This window comes from Nesoenas mayeri, assembly GCF_963082525.1.
Source record: "Nesoenas mayeri genome assembly, chromosome: 26".
Classification (NCBI taxonomy): Eukaryota; Metazoa; Chordata; class Aves; order Columbiformes; family Columbidae; genus Nesoenas; species Nesoenas mayeri.
Window position 1 is genome coordinate 451,146 of NC_137552.1, and position 20,934 is coordinate 472,079.

Consider the following 20,934-nt stretch of genomic DNA (forward strand, 5'->3'; position numbering starts at 1 on the left):
CTTAACTGACGTGTGTCTTTTTTTGCTATGATGCAAAAATATTTTGCTGAGGTCTCTTCAGAGTGATCTGAAAGACAAAACCTAAGTCTAGAATTCATGGCCTCACTGTGGCTTCCTAATGTGCCAAATCTGCTTCCCTGTATGAAGCCTAGAAAAAACAATTTCAGCCAACAAGAAATCTAGGTTATCAAGGCTGCATTTCTAATCTCACTGGTCATTTGGACAGTTGGATTTCTGCAGTCTCTAGCCCAAATTTAGAACAGAAAACACAGAACAAACCACAGCATTATGGTTTAGTAAATCTTTATTTTGGTCACTACTACAATAACAAAAACGCATGTGCCATACACTTTGCAGAAGAAATACAGGTTTAATAAAGAAATGCTCCTATGTTTGAACATCATCTGGTTGAAGTGAATCACTTCAGATCCAACACAGATCTTCTCATCTACACTAGAAAACTATTGTTATTAAAGCTATCTAAAAAAACACTAAAGTTATAAATAGCATCTGCTGTGCCTGAATTCTCTCAGCAGTAACACGAGTTCCACAGATAGCAATGCAACATGGCTGTAAAAGGTGTTTTAAAAGGGTCACATCCAGAGTGAGGTTTGAATATTTTAGAACTATTGAAGCAGGTTGGCTGCAAAGGCTAGAAGAATGGGGAGATCAATTTCTGCCTAGCAGGGAGATGAGGAGAAATACACTGTTCTCAGTTCATAGAAAAAAAAATAAATAGCAAAAGCAGTTGCAACACTTAAAACTAAATAAACTAGCCAGGCAGGATTCAGCAGTATAAAATGTCTAAAGGGGAGGGTGCTGTGTTGTGTTCCGGATGGTTACTGCCAGCAGATTTGATATTGGCTGTTGAACACATTGTTCTGCGGGTACATGTTCTCTCCTGCTGTTCTTCAGATCACTGTTGCCTTGCTTCCCCACCATCTGGAAGAGCAAAGTCTGTTTTAGACTATGTTTAATGCAACTGGGCCTATGTGCCACTGTTTGGTAGCTGTCAGCTCAAGACAAGTAGACTCACACAACTTAGGCTGAACTATTTTTTGCCTCTTTGGATACCTTAATTTAAAAATCCTCCCCCTCTCCTCTCTTTCCTCCCACCACTTCACATGTTTGTGTTTTGGAAGCCTTGCTTTTGACTCCTTCTTTGTCTTGGTTTTTCTCCAGGCTTTGTGTTCTGCTATTTGAAGTTGTCAATGAGATGTCTTAGGCACTTCAGGTAATACCTGAGGAAAGCAAATTTGCTGCAAAGAAAATCTGGGGACCAGCCACCAAGCACTGAGTTTTTTGTACAGGAAGGCGCTGTTTTGTTTGTGGTTTAGAGGGGGAGGGAGGGGGAAGGCCTGTATTTTGGGGTTTGTTTGGTTTGTTGTTGTTGTTTCCTACAAGAGTTATTTAACAGAAACAGGAGCAGATTAAGTGGTATCCCTGCTTGTGGTGTTAGAGAAGTACACAAATACAGGCGCTCATTCCTGGCATAAGCTTCCAGTATTTGTACATAGCAAGCTATGTGCTTCCTTACCTCAGAAAAGAAACAACTTGATACTCATGAGTGTATTGAAGGCGATGCTTTTTGCCAGCAGGACTCTCAAACCCAGCACAGCCATAGACAACATGTTTGCTTTCTCCACTTTGTTATCTGCTTAGTGACAGAGAAAAGATGGGAGAGATCATGGTCTAGATTTGGATATTGTGATATTGGCAGAAAGTGGAAAAAAAACCACAGGTAATAGTTTTAAGGAAAGAAACAACAGCAAAGGAAAATATTATAGAGAAACATGGCAGCAACAGGAGAGGAGCATGTCTGTCTAGGCTGGATTTTGCCTCCTATTTTTTGCCTGTTACTAAACTACCTACCTTGAAAAAGCAGGTGGTGTTTTGTGAAGATGTTTTATTCTGATTCCTCTACCTCTGAGAAAATACATTTCCATGCATTTATCTTCGACAAAGTAATTTAACTTCAGAATCGATTTAGGTAACTAACCTTGTGCAGAGGTGTCTGTGGTGTTGCAAACCTTCTCTGTTACTGGTTCTTCAGCCTCCTCTTCTGTAGCATGATAAAGAAAAGACATTATAAACTATATCCAAATTTTAAAAAGGATTTAACAAAACATTCAAATGATCCTTCCAATTGGAATATGTAGTCAGTGAAGTCTGAGGCTCAGGTGATTGATCACTAATTTTAGCATTAATTTGAGGAGAAAATTTCTCCATGCAATTCTAGGAAACAAAAGAATTGCTGAGTTGTGTTGGTTTTACTATGTGAATGAGCTTCATGATGACAAAAACAGTCCCCCAAGATATTTTCTTTTCTTAGGAACAAACAAACAAACAAACAAACAAAACCAACCAACTAAACAAACAAAGCCCCCCAAAACAACACACCACCACTTTAATTTTTTGTCGGTTTTAGAAAGACTATTTCATGCTGTACTCTAGGAGGTTTGTTGCTATGTGTTGAAGTAGTTAGTCTTAAGTAAACATACGGGTTTTTTTTGAAATTGTGTTTTCATGCCCCACCCCTTTCCTCCCCAAAAAAGCAACTCCAGGTTCTCAAACAGTTAAGACCATTTATTTTAGATGTTTTAAAATAACTTTCAGCTCTGCCTGCTTATGTACCAGATGTCTTTCTCACTTATGCTGGTTAGCCAGGGCAATACTTACTAGCAGGAGAAACAGCAAGCTCTAGAATATGCTACATTTAGAAATAAGTGGTGGCTGTACCACAAAATTGTACCTGGCGATGTTGTGCTGGCTGTAATGGTGCTGTTGTTGAACTTGGCCGAGCAGGTCACCTCTGTGCCTTCTGTCACATTGACCACCTGAATAGTATTGTATAACCCCTCTGATGTCAAAATGGGTGTATTTATTTCGTATACGACCTTATTAGAGGACATCTCCAAGCTGATATTCTTTGTATAGGAATTCCTTGCCAAACAAGCTGCTTTCCCAATTCTGCCATCATCTTCCAGTTTCTTTGATTTCATCACAACGACTTCTGGGACTGAACTTTTTTGATTGGCTGAAAAAATAATAATAATAATAAAATTATTTTATTGCAAAACGCTTGCCTGAGTGCTAAGTCACCTGAAGTTCATATATACTCCAGCTGTGACTAGTCCCTAGTATTGTCAGTTACTAACTGCCTTTCTTTTCTGGGGTCATTATTTCTTGCTGCTGCTTCTAGAAGACCAGATCAGAGACAGAAAGGGTCTATGAGAGTAGATTTTTTAAGGAAGCTTTAATTCCACAGCATTTTAAGTTTCCTTTTGCCAAAGCTTGTGCCTATATGTGAATTCTTTATTTTGTGAGAGACCTGCAAATGAGAAGAGAAATTCTATACATGCCACTACAAGCGTCCAAGTATTCTGCTTTTTCAACAATTTGATTCCTAAAAATAACACTTCTGTCAAGGACTGTCTTGTATATGCATGAGACATGAGGGAATAACTGGTTTTTCTTTACTCTCCCTCCCCTCCCCCAAATCTTGTTTTGATGTGGCTAAAAGGCCTAACCATAGCAAGAGCATTAGGGCAAAGAGAAGTCAGTTTGTTGCTTCCCTGTTGGGCAAGGTTCCTCCAATGAGTGACATTATTTGCGGAAATGAAATACAGCTGCTGGAGTGGGGGACAAGGTTGTTTTTTTTCAATAACAAGTGCTCAGATGCAGTAAGGATTTTTGTCTCTAAGGTGGGAAAATAGGAAAGACTCAATAAAAGTCTATGAATTGCTTATCTCCACTTCTCCAGGAGTTTCTGATAAGGTAAAGAACTATTAATTGTGGGGAAGGTTTTCCTCACTAGACATTGCACATGTTGTAAGATATTCCAACCCAGTCTGGAGACTATGAAAGAGAACATGATTGGTAGTCAGTTCAACAGAAGTTCTTGTGCCTGTTCTAAATGTGTGACCTTTCTCATCCACGTGCTGTGCCATATTTTTAGTCCCACAGCTCCAGTGGCAGGTAGATGTATAATGCAAAATTTGTGTAATAAAATGAAGGGAAGAACACCTCAAAGCCTATGAACTTGACATCCCTGGACAAGCCCTCTTACAGTCTTCCTTAGATTAGTATAATGACCGTCAGTGGTGATTCTTTAGGTACAACACTACAACAAACATTGAGGAATGAAAAATGTGCCCTAAAACTGGAGTTTTAAAATAGCCTAAAAGATGCTTACAAGTTTTCATAGGATTTGGTATCCTTTCTCTCTCATGCATCTTTCAGGAGAGTTACTCCAAAACTTTCAGATGTATTTTTTTCTGTTATGAAATAATTTTAAAGTTGAATTCTCAGTTCCAAGCAATATACTTGAATGACAAAGGCTTGAAAATGGCAAAAACCTGAATTTCAACCATGTAGCATCAGCTTCCTCCGAGAATTTCTCATACGGCATGCAAGTAATGAAGTAAGATTGTTCATACTTGAAGGGGATGTCTTTTCAGAAAACAAGTCTTTTTAAAAAAGATAAAATCTTTGCCCTCAGGACATATGTGGAGAAACTAGGGTGATTCCACATACCAATGTCAGAACAATATTAGCAACATGAATTATAATAAAAACATGACAATGAAGAGAATCATCTAATAGCCTTCCTTGCCAAAAAGGGCTCAGCTTTGGAAAGGGTGGGACACATCAAAAAAGATTTACACATCCAATTTGACAGAAGCATCCTGATGGGCCTTTTTGCTAAAAAAGGGTGCATTAGGCCTTGGATTTTGCACAGCATCTGCCTTGCAGCCTGGACAAGAGATTCCTCAGGTCTAATATCTTGTTCATCACAGGGTATTTTTTTCAATTTCTGTTCAAGGGGCCCTGACTTTACTCCATTTCTCCCACCACCCACACTTCAACACTGAACTGATGTGAAAGCCAAGCAATACTCCACCATAAATTCACAGACAATAAATAAATACCTAAGTACCTAAATACCTAAATCCCTAAATATATAAATAAATAAATACATAAATACATAAAAGGTAGATGGAAACAGGCACAACTCCGTGACTCCAAGTCAACATTCATTGACTTCATTTGACCTATTCAGGTAAACTCAAATTGTGAGCAGTTTAGTAAGATTAAACTAGTACAGAAACATTGCATAAGATTCCATTTAATGCTTTTGTATATTATCTTTCTGTCCCCTCTGTGCCGTCTTTCTAAATCTGACAAATAGAAATTCTTAGGAACTTAAATGTCAGTCTCCAGATTCTTTGGAAAATCCCCAAAACTATGATCAGCATGTTTTTGGACTTAAATTATCTAAGTGCATATCAAGAAGTTATGCATAGAAAGTGCCTAATTAGTGGCTTTAAAACATGAGAGGATGACTGCCTGAATTTTAGGAGGAAGAAAAGGAAAAAAAGTGAAAATCCAAACAATAACAACTCAGAGGAGGTTAAAGCACAAGAAATACCTGCCTGGCTCCACGGTCAGTTGAGTCCCCTTCCCAAAAACCAGAGCACCAATTACACACAGTTAAGACACGTAAAACAAAAAAGGCTCATTTTGCTTTTCTTCTGACATACATTTCCTTTCCAGGTGCCGTAACATGGTTTTGCCAGACTTTCTTAGTACTGTGCATTCTTTGTTATCTGAGAAGATCTTTAAAGGCCTTTCATGTTTTCTGATCTCCAGTATTTGCCAACAGCCAGTGTACCAGCAAGTCGCTTCTCTGGCATAACTCACTGGTTAAGATCCTCAGCAAAAACAAGTGCACACTGTGCAACTGTAGTTAAAGCAGAATTATTTCTACACGAGACTCCAGAAGCCTCAACTGAATCCCACTACTTTGCATTACCTGAAAATACAGCCATAAATTCCTGCCACTGCTTGCTTTTGGGAGGGATTTTTATATCATGTCCTGGCAGTAGCATTTTATTAGCACAAAAAAGTTGTATTCTTTTTCCCTTTAAACTTATAAAGTCATGGAAAGAGCTATCTATTCCACAATGTGATGTGCCTTAGTTTTCTTAATTAAGGTTTTATCTAGAACAAACCAAACCAAACCAAACCAAAAACATTATCCTTCCTTAACTAAGCCATCAAGAGAAGAATATGCCTTGAATATCCTATGGTAACTACTAATGGATGTTTTCAATGTAATTTCATGTTTGATGATTCTCAAAAGATTCCGGTAATAAAGTACATCTGTTCTTAGTATTTTCAAATGCATATTAGTATCTCCCACAGAAATCCTGTGCAATCTACTCTGGGTGAACCTGCTTTAGCAGGTGGGCTGGACTAGATGACCTCCAGAGGTCCCTTTGAACCCCAACCATCTCCAAATCCTTCCTAAGCAGATACAGCCTGAGGATTCAGCTTGAAACCCTGGCTGGAGAGAGTTCAATTTATGGATTGTTCCAGCAGAAAATTCTTAGATTGAACCCAAAGCATTAGATTTCTTTTTCCTCCCCCACCTTAATTTTAACATAATTTTTGGAAATAAAATAACGATACTTACTTGGTTCAACTGTGAGAGTGGTCCCACTTCCAAATACAAGCTTACTTCTTCCCACACGGCTACTACTTAGTTCAATAAAAAACTCCTTCCTCATGGTATTCAAAAGTGGTATAAAAAGAGAAGAGCAAAAGCTGGATATTTTTCCTAATTATCCCTGTGTGCAATCCCATGAGGGCATCCAGAACCACATTTTCTTCCAAAACGGGAAACAGAAAAACAATAATTGAATAGTTCAATGATTTCAAATAACTTGATTGAATAAAGGATTTCCAAGTTCTCCGTTTCTTCCATCTTTCAGAAACCCTGCGAGTTCTATATTTCCAGGATAAATAGAAACATGAAAATAAAGTTGTATTTGTCTCCTTAATCATTACACTCATCCATCTCCTTTCTTCTCCAAAATATATGGTCTTTTTTCCATCTCTGTGTTTTTGTACAGAGCCATGTGTTGTTTATATCATTGTGGTACTCCAGTCCCAGAACACAGTGGTACATTTCATTACAAAAACTGTCTCTTCCTTTCCTCTACACAGAACTTTGGATTATACAGGCAGTCACATGACATCTTGAGTGGTTTCTGTCCTAACATACTACATGAAGAAACATGATATGGCTTTAAAAGAATGGTCTACAATAATACCAACAATTTGGAATTACATGACACCTCTGAAAAGTCTCCTGGAGTTGAGCTGAATAAAAAGCAGGGGGAAAAGATAAAAAAGAATACTTTTAGTGCCATTTCAAAGTATTTAGGGACATCCTTCTGTGCTGCAGGAAGCTGTCTACATTTTCACCTTGAATTTGGTTTCAGCATTCAGGAGCATGAGGACTGTGCATGATCTGTGGTCTGAGAGTTAGTGCCTGGGGGTCATTTGGTGGCTTACGAAGTATTCATGCTGTTTTAGGTAATATGAGAAAGCAGGTAAATGCTTGTGACTTCTTATGCCAAGCTCATTCTTCACCTAAAGAATTGCAACTACAGAATAGATTTAGCACTGTCATAGCAAAACAGGGGCTTGGAGCTCTGTCAAACAAGGTGTCTGAGCCCACTGACCATGGGTCGTACAGGAGCACCAGAAAATCATTTGAGTTGGAAAAGACCCTCAGGATCATCAAGTCCAACCATAACCTAACTCTCACACTAAACCGTGTCCCTAAGAACCTCATCTAAATGCTTTTTAAATGCCTCCAGGGATGGTGACTCCACAACTGCCCTGGGCAGCCTGTTCCAATGCCTGACAGCCCTTTCCAGCAATTTGAGGTGCTGGGACCTCAAACTCTGATCCTGAATTGATGTGGGTGGTTGTGTGTGGGCTGGGAGACCCCAAATCACCCTCCTCAGTCCTGCCCTGTCCTGCCTGCCCCCAGCTCTGCAGGCAGAGAACTTGCACATCCACTCCGGTTATGTCCCACCGTGGAGTCATGGGGCTCTGTGAGCTTCTGGCTGGAAAGCTGTGGGTTATTTGTAGCCTATGCATAAAGTGTCTCAGTTCTTTATAATTTTGAAAGAAAACTAAGTGTATTTCTTTTTTAAAAAAATGGCCTCTCTGGAGCCTTGTGCTTGCCTACGGCCGCAAGTGCCTTGAGAAGCATTTGTCTGCTGGTGGCCCTGGCACCAGCGCTTGTGCAGCTGCAAGGTGAAGTGAATCAGGGAACGGATCCAGCTGAATGCTAATCTTGGAGGGATTGACAACACACTGTTGTAGCAGGTATGGTGAAGTGCAGACTAGTGCACATTGCCTGGGCTCCTGTCCAGCATGGCCCAGGTTTTCCTCTGAGGCTTGGTTGTAAAGCTCTGAGATCATGGATGTGCCGTGGAGTAGCATACAAGAAGTACTGTAGTGGATGGAGCCAGGCAGTTTAGGAAAGACAGTCTGGGAAGTCAAGGAGGAGTAATTGCCCTTTCTGCCAGAGAGCAGCTGGAATGTGTGGAGTTCTTCATGATGTGCAGTGACCCAGCTGACAGCCTATGGCTAAGGATTAGGGGCAGATCAGCAAGGGTGACATCGTGGTGGGTGGCTACTAGAGATCACCTGATGAGGAAGAAGAAGTGGACAAGCCCTTCTTCAGACAACTGTTAGAAGTCTCACGTTTGCTGGCCCTTCTCCCCATGAACCATGAACCGTGTCAAATGTCTGCTGGAGGGACAGCACAGCAGGGTACAAACAATCAGGCAGTTTTCTGGAATGTACCCATGAAAACTTCCTGACACAAGTGATTAGGGATCTGGACCTGCTACTTGCAAAGAACAAAGCATTGGTGGTTGATGTGAAGGTCAGGGACAGCCTTGGCTGCAGTGATCATGCAGTGTTTGGGCTCAAGATCCAGAGAATAAGGAGCATTGAAAAAAGCAGGACCACAGCCCTGGACTTTGGGAGAGCAGAATTTGGGCTCTTCAGGGATTTACTTGGAAGAATCCCATGGGTTATAGTCCTGGAAAGAGGAGGGATCTAGGAGAGCTGCTTGATTTTCAGAGATCAACTTCTTCAAGCTCAAGAATCATTCATCTTGAGGAAGCAGTAAGTCAAGTAAAGCTGGCAGGAGGCCAAAATTATGAACAAGGGGCTCCTGAATAATCTCAAAAAGGAAATGTGCAAGAGTTGGAAGCAGAGGAAGATGATTTGGAAAGGTTATAGAAGCCCTGTCTGATCATGTAGGGATTGGGTTAGGAAAGCTAAAGTGCATCTGGAGTTGAATCTAGCAAGGGATCTGAAGGGCAACAGAATGGTTTCTAGAGGTACATCACCAGCCAAAGGAGGGCTAGGGAAAATGTGGTCCCAATGCTGACTAGGGTAGGGGATCTGGAGGCAAAAGACACTGAAAAAGCTGGGGCATTTCGTTCCTCTTTGAGTCAGTCTTTACAGATAAGTCCGACCTTCAGGATTCCGAGGTGTGTGAGTGGATGCAGGCAGGTTGCAGGAACAACCACAAGCCACAGTTGCAACACAAAGAGCAAATTGATTTTTGTTACCTTGCTAACTGGGGGATCTCCAAAATGGCACTTTAGCTCCCAGGCTGAGGTCACACAAGCAGAGACTAAGGTACTGCAGAATTCAGCCCTGGTGAAGATCAACAAGCCTGATTTTTTTCGCCTGTATATCAGGGATTCATGTAGGTACAGTTTACCACACTGCTCTGATTTTTGCCTAAAGAAATTTCAAGGATGCATGATAAGGTGCCTTTAAGACTTCTTTTCACAGGCCTGTTATCCAAATACAGAGATTCTGCTTGTCATTTATGTGTTTTTTCTACACCCCAGCTGCAGTCACTTGCATGTAGTTACAGTTCTTCTCCTTGCTGATCTTCCATTATTGCCACATATCAAGTAAACAGAAAGGAACCAAACATGATTTCGAACTCTTGTTCTGATGTCAAATAGCAGGGAGATTACTACTGGGAAGTACCCTTTCTATTCTCCTGCTCTTGTTCTTCATGCATCTGCTTCTGATCACTGTTGGATATGAAGCTAAAGGATCTTTATTCTTACCAAAAAAGTGTGAACAAATCTTACTTTCTCTGTACTCTGAGACCAATAGAAGAACATAATTCTAAGCTTAAATGAAAACATCTAATACATAGTCCACTAATACCCACTTGCTCAACCTGAGCCGACAGTCAGATGTGTAAAATTATGTCCCTTGCAGGATCCAGGATCTGACAATGAATGTTGGGGAAACTGGCCCTGCATTAAGAGGTCTTCCTGCTGTCTGTGTCATTATAGGAATTGAATTTGTGTGTGTGCATAAGGAAAAAGAGACTACACAGGGCACCATGTTTCCACCTTCAAGACAAGGCAGTGAGTAAGACAATTTGTGTATAGTGGTTCAGTCCTTTTCAGTCACTGTGGTACGTAGTCCCCACAGTGGTAGACAGCTCTACAAAAACACATGCTTTTTTCAGTGCCAGGTGATGTCTCCACTTTCATGTCCTTTGAAGAGCTGGGCTTTCTTTTCCTCTTCCTCTATATTGTTCTACTTCTGAACAATCTGATACTGTTCCAGAGAGGTTGCTAGACACTAAAAGTATCATCATCATTGCTTTTTTTGGCAGGTAGGATCATATTAATCTCTCACTAAAATATTGCCCATAGTTGCCAAAAGGGAATATTGTTCCTTTTGAGTTGTTAGAGCTGTTCTCACTTGAAGGACCTGATTACTGGTTTGTTTTTTAACAGACATCAAGAGAGTTAGGGTGAAATATTTTAAAGAATATCTGGGGGCCAGCTGCCCAAGTCTTATTAATTTTCAATTTATTTTCATTCTACATTTCCTAACTCTTTCTAGACCTTCAATTATTTAGGTTCTAAAAGCCTATTTTCAAGCCAAATAAGAAATGAGTCCATGTTTATGAAGTGTTCAAAAGTTGTCTTTGTTTAGCTGATAGCAGTTTAGTGGACTCTGTCTTAATGTGCTAAAGCTGCTTATTTACTCAGGTATTTGATTTTTATTAGGTTGGTGCAAAAGAAATTGCAGTTTTTTGCATTGTTGAAATTTGCTCTTCAGTATTAGAATACATTCTTAAATAAATATGGTGGATGTTATACATAATTTTAATACTCTTTTCTCACTTTATGCTTGGTTGGTTGTTGGTTTTTGTTTCTTTGTTTGGTCTGTTGTTTTTTTTTTTTTTAATTGTTTTGGACTTAATACTTGCTGTTTATTTTTTATTTATTTTAGACTATTGAAATTATGTTAGACAAAAAGCAAATTTGAGTCATTTTTTCATTTGAGTTCAAAATGGGTCATAAAGCAGCAGAGACAACTCACAACATCAGCGACACATTTGGCCCAGGAACTGGTAACAAACATGCAGTGCAGTGGTGGGTCAAGATGTTTTGCAAAGGAGACGAGAGCCTTAAAGATGAAGAGCATAGCCGCTGGCCATTGCAAGTTGACAACAACCAATTGAGAGCAATTATTGACGCTGATCCTCTTACAACTACATGAGAAGTTGCCAAAGAACTCAACTTCCACCATTCTGTGGTCATTCGGTATTTGAAGCAAATTGGAAAGGTGAAAAAGCTCGAAAACTAGGTGTCTCATGAGCTGACCAAAAATCAAAAAAATCATCATTTTGAAGTCTCATCTCCTCTTATTCTACACAACAACAACAAACCATTTCTCGGTTGTGATGTGCGATGAAAAGTGGATTTTATATGACAAACAGCAACAACAAGCTCAGTGGCTGGATGGAGAAGATCCTCCAAAGCACTTCCCAAAGCTGAACTTGCATTAAGGAAACATCATGGTCGCTGTTCAGTGCTCTGCTGTCAGTCTGATCGACTACAGCTTTCTGAATCCCAGCAAAACCATTAAGTAATATGCTCTGGGAAGTATGCTCAGCAAATCAATGAGATGCACTGAAAACTGCAACACCTGCAGCCAGCATGGGCCATCAGAAAGGGTCCAATTTTTCTCTACAACAATGCCCAACCACACGTCGCACAACCAACACTTCAAAAGTTTAATGAATTGATCTACAAAGTTTTGGCTCATCCACCCGATTCACCTGACCTCTTGCCAACCAACTACCACTTCTTCAAGCTTCTTGACAACTTTTTGCATGGAAAATGATTTCACAATCAACAGGATGAAGAAAATTATTTCCAAGAGTTTGTCAAATCCCAAAGCACAGATTTTTACACTTACAGGAATAAACAAACTTATTTCTCATTGGTGAAAATGTGTTGATTGTAATGGTTCCTATTTTGATTAATAAAGACATGCTTGAGACTAGTTATAATGATTTAAAATTAATGGTCCAAAAACGTAGTTACTTTTGCACCAACCTAATAATATTTCTTGTTTGAGTGTCATTTTTATAAGGGTCTTGGAAGTGTTTTCATAATTATATGCACCATTTTCCTAATTTGTTTGATTTCGTGAACTAGATTATTTGAACACTGAGTTGGATCTTTCATGTTTTCAGCTGACTTTGAAGGTGAGGAACATCTAGTTACGGTTGACTAAAGTTGGTGTTTAATTTTATTTTTATCTTACTTTAATGATTTTGATCAACAGTTACCTGAAACTGTGGAACAGTTTCTGAATCCTTAAATGCATTTCTAAGACACAAAAGGAAATAGCATTATTTCATCCTGTTCACAAATCTGTCTGGTTCCTTGCTGTGTTACTCAATGTTTGCATTATTGTTGTTACCAAGTACAAAGGTTTTCCCATTTTTAATTTTTTTCCCATTTCCCATTTTTAATCACTGGTTTTAATTCCAGACATGTTCATCTGCTGTTCCCTTTATTGTGTCAAATTGTTTTCTCCTCCTTATTTCCTCAGTCCTCCAGCTAAGTTGCCAAATCAGCTGATGTGACGCTTTCAGGCTCTTGAACTCTTGGCAGGATAAAATGAACAAGCTTTAAATAGCTGCTGGCACTGGCCTGGGTGCATACAGGTGCCTCTCCCACATCCTTCAGTTGCTGCCAAATCTTCTCAAAGCAGTGAGACCACTCCTTGCTTGTCACCCAGATCTCAGATGCCGTTAAACAGCGTTCTTCCATTTGGGTGGCCACAGAAACACACCTGTCTTCACAGCCAGTGACAGACTGAATCCAGCTCTGGTTGGCTGCAGAGTGCACTGTCCCCCAGTTCCAGTTTGGTGATGCCCAGCATCCCAGAGCTCTAGTCAGCCTGGCAGGCAAACCTCTTGGCTGTGGCTGTGGGAGCCTCCCTGGCCCTTGCTCTGCAGCAAGTACTGCAGGGGTCCACCAGGACACTGCCAATACCAGGCCACATAAATATAGGAGGCTGTAAGTGCATCGCAAGGCCCCAATATTCCCTGCTTGGCACCACACTGCAGATGTCGCAGATGTCATTGCTTCATCTCATCACCCTGAAATGCAGCTGAAACAATATCAAGGCTGTTCACCCACTCCTTTGGTCTCACTGGCACAAGGAAATGGCGCATGAAAGGATCAAGGGAAGTGGACAATCATTTTTAGAAAAAGACCCAACGATTCTCCTGAACAACAACTTGATCAGAAATGTGCCCTTTGTGGAAAAAGATGAATAACGGTATCCTGGGGTGCACTGGACAACATATTGCCAGCAGGCCAGGGAGCTGGATCCTTCTCCTCTGCTCAGGTTACGCCTGGAGTACTAGATCCACTTCTTGGCTCCCCAGAAGAAGAGAGACTGTGGCATAGAGGAGTGAGAGTAGAGAAAGGACATAGAGATGATTATGGGACTGGAGCACCTCTTAATAAAAGGGAATGCTAGGACATCTGGGACTGTTAACCCAGGAGAAGAGAAGGTCTGGGAGGGGTGTCTTACCGATATGTAGAAACATATGAAGGGAGGGTGCAGGGTAGGCAGGGCCAAGTTATTTTCAGTAGTTCTCAGGAAGAGGTCAAGGGTCAAGATGTGCAAGCTGAAACACAGGATGACCCATCTGAAAATGAGGAAACAGCTTTTCACTGTGAGGGAATCAGAGCATTGGCACACGTTACGTAGATACATTGTTGGATTTCCATGCTTGAAGATATTCACAAGCTGTGTGGGTGTGGTCCAGGAACACCAGCTTTAGGTGGCCTTGCTTAAGTAGGGGTCTTGGGTCAGATGATCTCCTGAAGTGCCCTCCAACTTCAGCTTTCCTGTGACTATGTGAAAGACTCACAGGCACATTCACATCTTTGCAGGTGATATGTGCCAGGGCAAAGGGGAAAACAGAAAGTTGGACTTGGCCATTTCCCTGATGACCTGCAGAAACAGCGTTTTAGAGGAGCGTTGAGGAAAACACACTTTCCTTTTTGGCTACAAGTTTTCTGCCTCTAGAACTCCAGAGCGAAATACGCAAGTGATACAAAAGTAATATGGGTGTGTAAAAAAGTAGCACAAGGAGGAGTCAGGAGAGCTGTTCACTATAGTTATGTTAGTTGTATTTGTGGCATCTGCTCTGTGTGAGGTATTCTGTGGGATCTTACGATGTCTTGTCCTTTTGCAGAGTTGCAGACCCAGGCACATGCACATGTGATGAGGTTGTACAACCATGTACACATACTCAGACGTTTGCTTTGGAAGGATGGGGATTAACATGAATCTCCATTTGACCAGCTGACTGGCTGTTACCAGGAGCCTGGGAAGCTACTGCTGGCCACAGCTTGCTGCTGGAGACAGGGTACCTGGACAGAGTGAAGAGGAGGGAATTCAATCAGGAAATTATAAGTGGGGGCTCTTCCTTTCCCCCTCACAGACACCCAGAGGTCATTGCCAGAGAATTGCAGGGGGTACATGGCAGAATGTTGACAGCACATGAGGAGGAAAGACTAGAGGTCTGCCCCCCAGTCAGACACCCAAGGACACAAGAGCACTCCCAAAGCAAATACTGTCTCTTAAAAGCTCTGGTTGGCCATCAGGCCTGATCCTGTCCTTTTGGGCTCTCCAGAAACTGTGGAAGAAAGGGGAGCAGAGTGGGAGCCAACTGACTTCTGGAAAATATCCAGTGTAAACCTCCTGCCTGAAGCCAGGTTAACTACAGTAGGTGTACCAGGTCTGTCTGGGATGGAGTTAATCACCTACATAGCAGCCTGTGTTGGCAGCTGCAATGTTTTATGACTCAATCTGCAGTGGTTAGCACACAGATGTTTTAGTTATTCCTGAAGAGCGCTTACACAGCGTCAAGTCCGCCTGTGTTTCTCATGTTGCTCTCACACTCTACAGCTGACAACAACTGACCAAAGGGATATTTCATACTGCATGACATTGTGCAATTTAATAAAAGCTGAGGGAAATAAGGTGGAAGAGAGGATGTTAAATCTGAACAAGGCATCACACATGATGAAGGCCTGCTTTCCTGGAAATGGCTAATCAGTCACCTGCCTGTAGGAAGTTTGGAATCCATTCCTTATTTTGTTTTGCTTGCATGTAATGCTTTTGCTTTGCTTATTGAACTGTGTTTATTTCAACACAGGGATATCCTCACTTGACCCTTTTGATTTTGTCTTCCATCGCACTGTAGATGCAGTAAGTGAGTGGTTGTGTGCGCTTGAGTTGCCATCTGGAACAAGCCACCATGGTAGGCTGCCCACAATCTTGTCCAGTTCAGTTTTCAATCAACATCTCCATATGAAAAAATATTTTTTTTCCTTTTTTTTTCTTTTTTTCCTTTTTTTCTGTGACTGGGTAACACTGTGAAAACTATGACACCATCTTCTTTGCTTCACACATCAGTCGTTTATGCACACACTGATAAATCCTGCCACAGCATTTTCTTTTGTATGCCAAACTAACTCAGTTCTCTCAGGCTCTCCTTGTACGTCAGATGCTCCTTTTCTTGTCATCATGGCCCGTCATGGCAATTGCTCTGGTCCATGTCTTTCCTGTGCTGGGGAGCACAGCAGTAGATGCAGTAGTCCGCAGTTTCAGCAGTGGTGAGTTCAAGAACAGCCCAAGCCAATGAGGAAGGAGTCAGGTAAAAATGCCAGGAGGCCTGAACAGACAACAAGGGTATGGAAAATGCAGGACATTATAGAAAGGGGTGTGGGACCTGGTCAAAGGTATTGAATATGCCTTAGTCACCTCAGTCTCAAGTAGCAAGACAAGCCTCCAGGACTCCAACGTCCTCAGATCCTCCCTCTTGACAATAGAATTGTCCGTTACTTTCTTTCATTACATAGAAACCTCTCCCAATCACTGTGAAATGTCAACAACTACTGAGAGTCACCTCATAGTCACATCAGCCACTGGTGGGCCACCCTAAGAGTCCCTGTAGGGTTGTGTCTCTCCAGGTTAATAAACTATGCCTTGGTATTATCCTCCTCCACTGACATACATCTTCCTGGCTGGGGACGCTTTGAATGGGGTCAAGAGACCTGGAAATCCTAAAAGCCAGTATTGCCTGCAAAGAATGAGTCAAAGAAGAACTCTCCCACAAAAGCTTTGCTTGACATTGACGTGCCCCATGTGGAAAGGGCCCGTGAACATGAGGCTCCTTCCAGTTATTTTATATCTTCCCTGTGTGTGGACCTGTCACTGCTGACAGTCCTTGTCCCTCCTAGTCCCTCCCCCATTCTATGTCAACAGTGAAGGAGAGAGGCGGGACTGGAGGAACAGAAGAATGTTGGGGCCTCCTGGGTGTCCATCACCCTGCAGGCTGCAATAATATAGCGCTCGTTTGGCAGGAAAACCTCTGGTGGGCAAAAGGTGACGTGGTGCTTTCAGGCCAACCCAACCTTTTTCTGAGGAAGGAGTGCAGGAAGCTGCTGGCACTTGAGAGGTGGTCCTGGGGATGGCAAGCTGTCCTTCCAGAGGTCCCCTGTCCCTTGGTGCTGCTCACCTGCTGCTCCTGGATGGGACACCACTGAGCCCAGCTACAATTGGACAGGGTACCCCTAGTCAGATGTGCCCCCCACCCCGCTACCTCCACTCCAGCCCAGCACCCTACTCCTCCACTCACTCATGCTTACACTTTTCCATCTGACTCTTCCCCTTGCAACCCTTCCAGACCCTTCCAGCAGCAAATGCAGCAAAGGCAGGGGAGATCTTGGGCATCCTTGGCACTGATTGTCTGGGGTAGATGTGCAGGCTCATGCCCACCAGCTCTTCCCCCAGAACTCATGTGCACAACACTCAGTGGGGACCAGGCTGTTGGGGCTGCTCAGCAGAGCAGGGACAATCCCTTCTCCATGCTCAGTCTACTCAAAGAACGCCAGAGCTCCCCCTACGCCCACATGATGGGAGATTGACTGAACCCTGACTCAGTGTCACTGTCTCGATGGATGCCACCATTTTGGGGAGCACTGCCCACTGCACACTGACCCTGTACAGACTCAGTCCTTTCCCTCCTCTTTCTTTTCATGGTCAGTTCAACATGACACTTTGGGGAGGGGATCTAGCACAGCCATTGGATGGGGAGCTGCCCAGAGGATAAGATGTTCTACAATTCATCTGATTCGCTTTAGCACTTTGGTGCTGCCTTAACGACATGAGGGTTAGAAACTGATTTCAAACCTGTCTTTCTGGTTTTAAATTTTAACTCTTTGATGCCTGCTGCTGTGCCGCTTCCTAAAAAGACCTTTTTCTGTGTCACTTTCTGCCTGGGGCAGAGATTGAGAATGAAGGAAGTAGGAGGTTTCTGTTAAAGCTCAGCTGAATTTCCTCTCTCTGTGAGAATGGTGCAGAAGTAGCGGGCAGAGTCCCGGGGGTGCAGAACATGCAGGGACAAAGATGACTCGAAGAGGGAATTGTTACAAGACACTGTGGCTCAACCCTCCACTGACTGTCCGAATTTAATAAGTGAAGCATCATAGTTGATGTAGGACAGCCACTCGATGCTGCCACTGGATGCCTGACGGTACCACCGAACTCGATAATTCCCCGGAGTGAAGCCGTATGCGCGGCAGGAGAGGAGCACGGAGTCCCCGGGCGCTCGCAGCCCTCCGCCGGCCCTCACCAGCCTCAGCTGCGCCCACAGCCCTGCGGACGGAGAGCGCAGGCAGCCGGGCAGGGCGCGCCCCGCGCCCAGGCACAGCGACAACTGCTAAACCCCTCTCTCCCGGCAAAGCCCCGCGACCGGGCAAACGCCCCGCCTGCCCTGACCCTTGGGCCCGACTCGCCCACCGAAACGTTCGGCCTCGCATTCTCCCGCCCTCCGCTTCCCCGCTAAGGAAGGCGAACGCCAGGACACACCACGCCCGGCGCGGGAGCATCCGCAGCCGCGCGGCCCCGGGACGGGCAGGGCCGCCCCAGCCGCGGGCAGCTCCATCTCCGGGCCCAGCCCCGGGCTCGCTGTCCTCCTCACCCAGGTCTCACCTGTCGGCCCCGCGGCCAAGGACAAGGCCAGGAGCCACGGCCCCAGCCCGGGCGCCATGGCGGCCTGAGCAAAGGGGCAGGCCGGGGCCGAAGGACCCTGCGGGAGCCGCACACGAGCCGAGCGGAGCCGCGCTCAGCCAGCTCCTGCCCGCCCCGCCCCCTCGGCCCCTCTGGGACAGCGCCGACGCCTCCGCCCGCCCCCGACACACCCGGCCCGGCCCCCGCTGCCGCGGTCCCTTGGTGGCAGGAGAAGGGGCGGTGCGGGGAGGCCGCGGGGCAAGGCCGTCGGCAGAGGAGGAGCGCGGTGCCCCGGCGGACCAAGGCTCCTGTCCCTCGGCTCCCAGCGCGGCTCCGGCGCTGTCCCGCCTTGTTGCTCTGCCCAGCCCTGCGGAAGGGGGTCGCTGCCTCGGCCGGCCCCAGCCCCAGTGCCAGGGACGGGCTGTCGGGCCCTGGCGTGTCCTCGCAGAACCCTCCCCGTTCCCCGCACCCCAGCCCGCCCTGGCCTCACTCCCATCCCCCGCCCGCGGGAAGAAGTGGTGGGGAAAGGGCATCACTGGGCGTTGGCCCTGCTAGGCCAGAGGAATATAGCAGAAGATGGACCTGAAAGCACATCACAGGTTCGGTACATGCCCTACTCATCCCTGTAAGGCAGACCTCCTCTGCTGGATCTTTTCATGCTGAAACATGCCTGATGTTCACCCATCACTCCAACCAGCTCATTGCAACAGGTCAAGTGGAAATGATGGAAGCAGAACCCCAGTGGCCAAAGCCCAAGGGCTTTCCATGCCTGTAGTGGTTCTAATCAGTAGACTATTTTTCAAGGGATGACTTCATGATCCACCTAGTAAGTAGTCTTGAGTAGGTTCAGGCATCTCTTGGGCTGTGCATAGCTCATGAGTTTCTGCGAAGTTCTGTGCGGCACATTTTCCTGTCACAGGATGAACTCAGCTGCCAGATCATAGTGGAAGAGCCTGTTGTTGCCACCCATGTCATGTTAGCCTTGATGTGTGTTCTTATACAGATCCAGGTGCTGATCAGTTGTTAGAGTGGTGCACAGGCAAGCTAATCGAACTGTTGTTACTCTTATACCTCTCCCTCAGACTAGAATGATAGCTTGAAACTGGAAGTGGAAGAAGGATGAGAAACTTCTGTGTCATTGCTCAGGACAGAGATACCTGACTGATGACACGTGGTAAAGTATTCTAGACCCTGGTTAATTTTTGATAAAATTAGGCATTATATTGTGGTGTCCAATACACGGTACAATGTATTGTGGGAAAGTACATATAGTGCCCACAGTGAGAGCATTCATGTACCATTTGTAGCACCTGATCATGCTATGGCTGCTCTATTCACATGGGAAAGTCCTGAAAAAGAGACAAATATCATGGAAACCCTGGAATCTCATGAGGTTCAACAAGGCAGAGTACAAGCTCTTGCACCTGAGTTGAGACAACTCTGAATATCAATACCAGCTAGGGGTTGAAGGGATTGGGAGCAGCCCTGCTGAGAAGGAATTGAGGGTACTCGTGGATGAAAAACTGGACATGAGCTGGCAATGTACACTCACAGCCCAGAAGGCCAAACGTATCCTGGGCTACATCAAAAGGACCACGGCCAGCAGGTCAAGGGAGGTGATTGTGTCCCTCTGCTCTGCTTTGGTGAGACCCCATGTACAGTACTGCATCCAGCTCTGGGGTCCTAAGCAAAGGAAAGACATGGTCCTGTTGGAGAGGGGCCAGAGGCGGCCACTAAAATGATCAGAGGGGTGGAATACCTCTGCTAGGAAGAAAAGCTGAGAGAACTGGGTCTGTTCAGCCTGGAGAACAGCAGGCTCTGGGGAAACCTTATTGAGGCCTTTCAGTACTTAAAAGAGGCCTGTAAGAAAGATGGGGACAGACTTTTTAGCAGGGCCTGTAAAATAGAACTAGGAGCAATGGTTTTAAACTACAAGATGGTATATTTAGACCAGATATACAGAAGACATTTTTTTACAGTGAGGGTGGTGAGACACTGGCACAGGCTGCCCAGAGAGGTGGTGGATGCCCCATCCCTGAAGACATTGAAGACCAGGCTGGATGGGGCTCTGAGCAACCTGGTCAACTTGAAGATGTCCCTGTTCATTGCAGGGGAGCTTGGACTAGGTGACCTTTGAAGGTCCTTTCCAACCCAAACTATTCTATGATTCTATGATCACTCACCTGGGATTGTGCCCACAAGTGTCACTAATTCTTCTTATACTCCAAACAGTTAAGAATTACAGCTAGAAGTTCACTCAGAGTATGTTGAAAATCACACAAAGTGAGGATTGTCTGGAGTGCTAGGATGGGAAGGGTGCCCTACAGCCCCTGGACAGCCAGACTCTGAAAGATCACTCACAACTGATCAGTCCACTGGCTGCAAAGCAAATCCACACATTGGTACCTACTGCTATTAAACCACAAACAGCTGCCACAGCAGCATTGGTCAGGGTGTAGACCATGGGATGCTGGGCTGGCATGGGTGCATGCCAGAGGACGTGGTCTAAACAATAGTACAAAGCCTCCTTATGTCAGAATGTGAAACTGGCTGTTAGGAAACAAGAATTGCCAAGTCTGGCCCAGGAATACCCCAACATCAGATTCCAGGGCTCATGGGAAAGGAGAAAGCCCATTTCCTCTCCTTCATCCCCCAGAAGACTGTAAGCTTTTTCTCACC

General features: G+C 44.3%; 1 protein-coding gene and 1 long non-coding RNA gene across 2 annotated transcripts in view; both read right to left on the minus strand.

Moving 5' to 3' along the window:
- The window catches only part of LOC308050051 (T cell receptor alpha chain MC.7.G5-like), a 368,535-nt gene that overhangs the window by 181,890 nt on the left and 165,711 nt on the right, over window positions 1-20,934 (minus strand). The gene's annotated exons all lie outside the window — the stretch shown is intronic.
- LOC308049965 lies at window positions 611-2,988 on the minus strand. The gene is made up of 4 exons (XR_013923340.1): window positions 2,753-2,988; window positions 2,000-2,062; window positions 1,538-1,654; window positions 611-942 (listed from the first exon to the last, which is right to left on the minus strand). It is a non-coding gene; the product is annotated as an uncharacterized lncRNA (long non-coding RNA).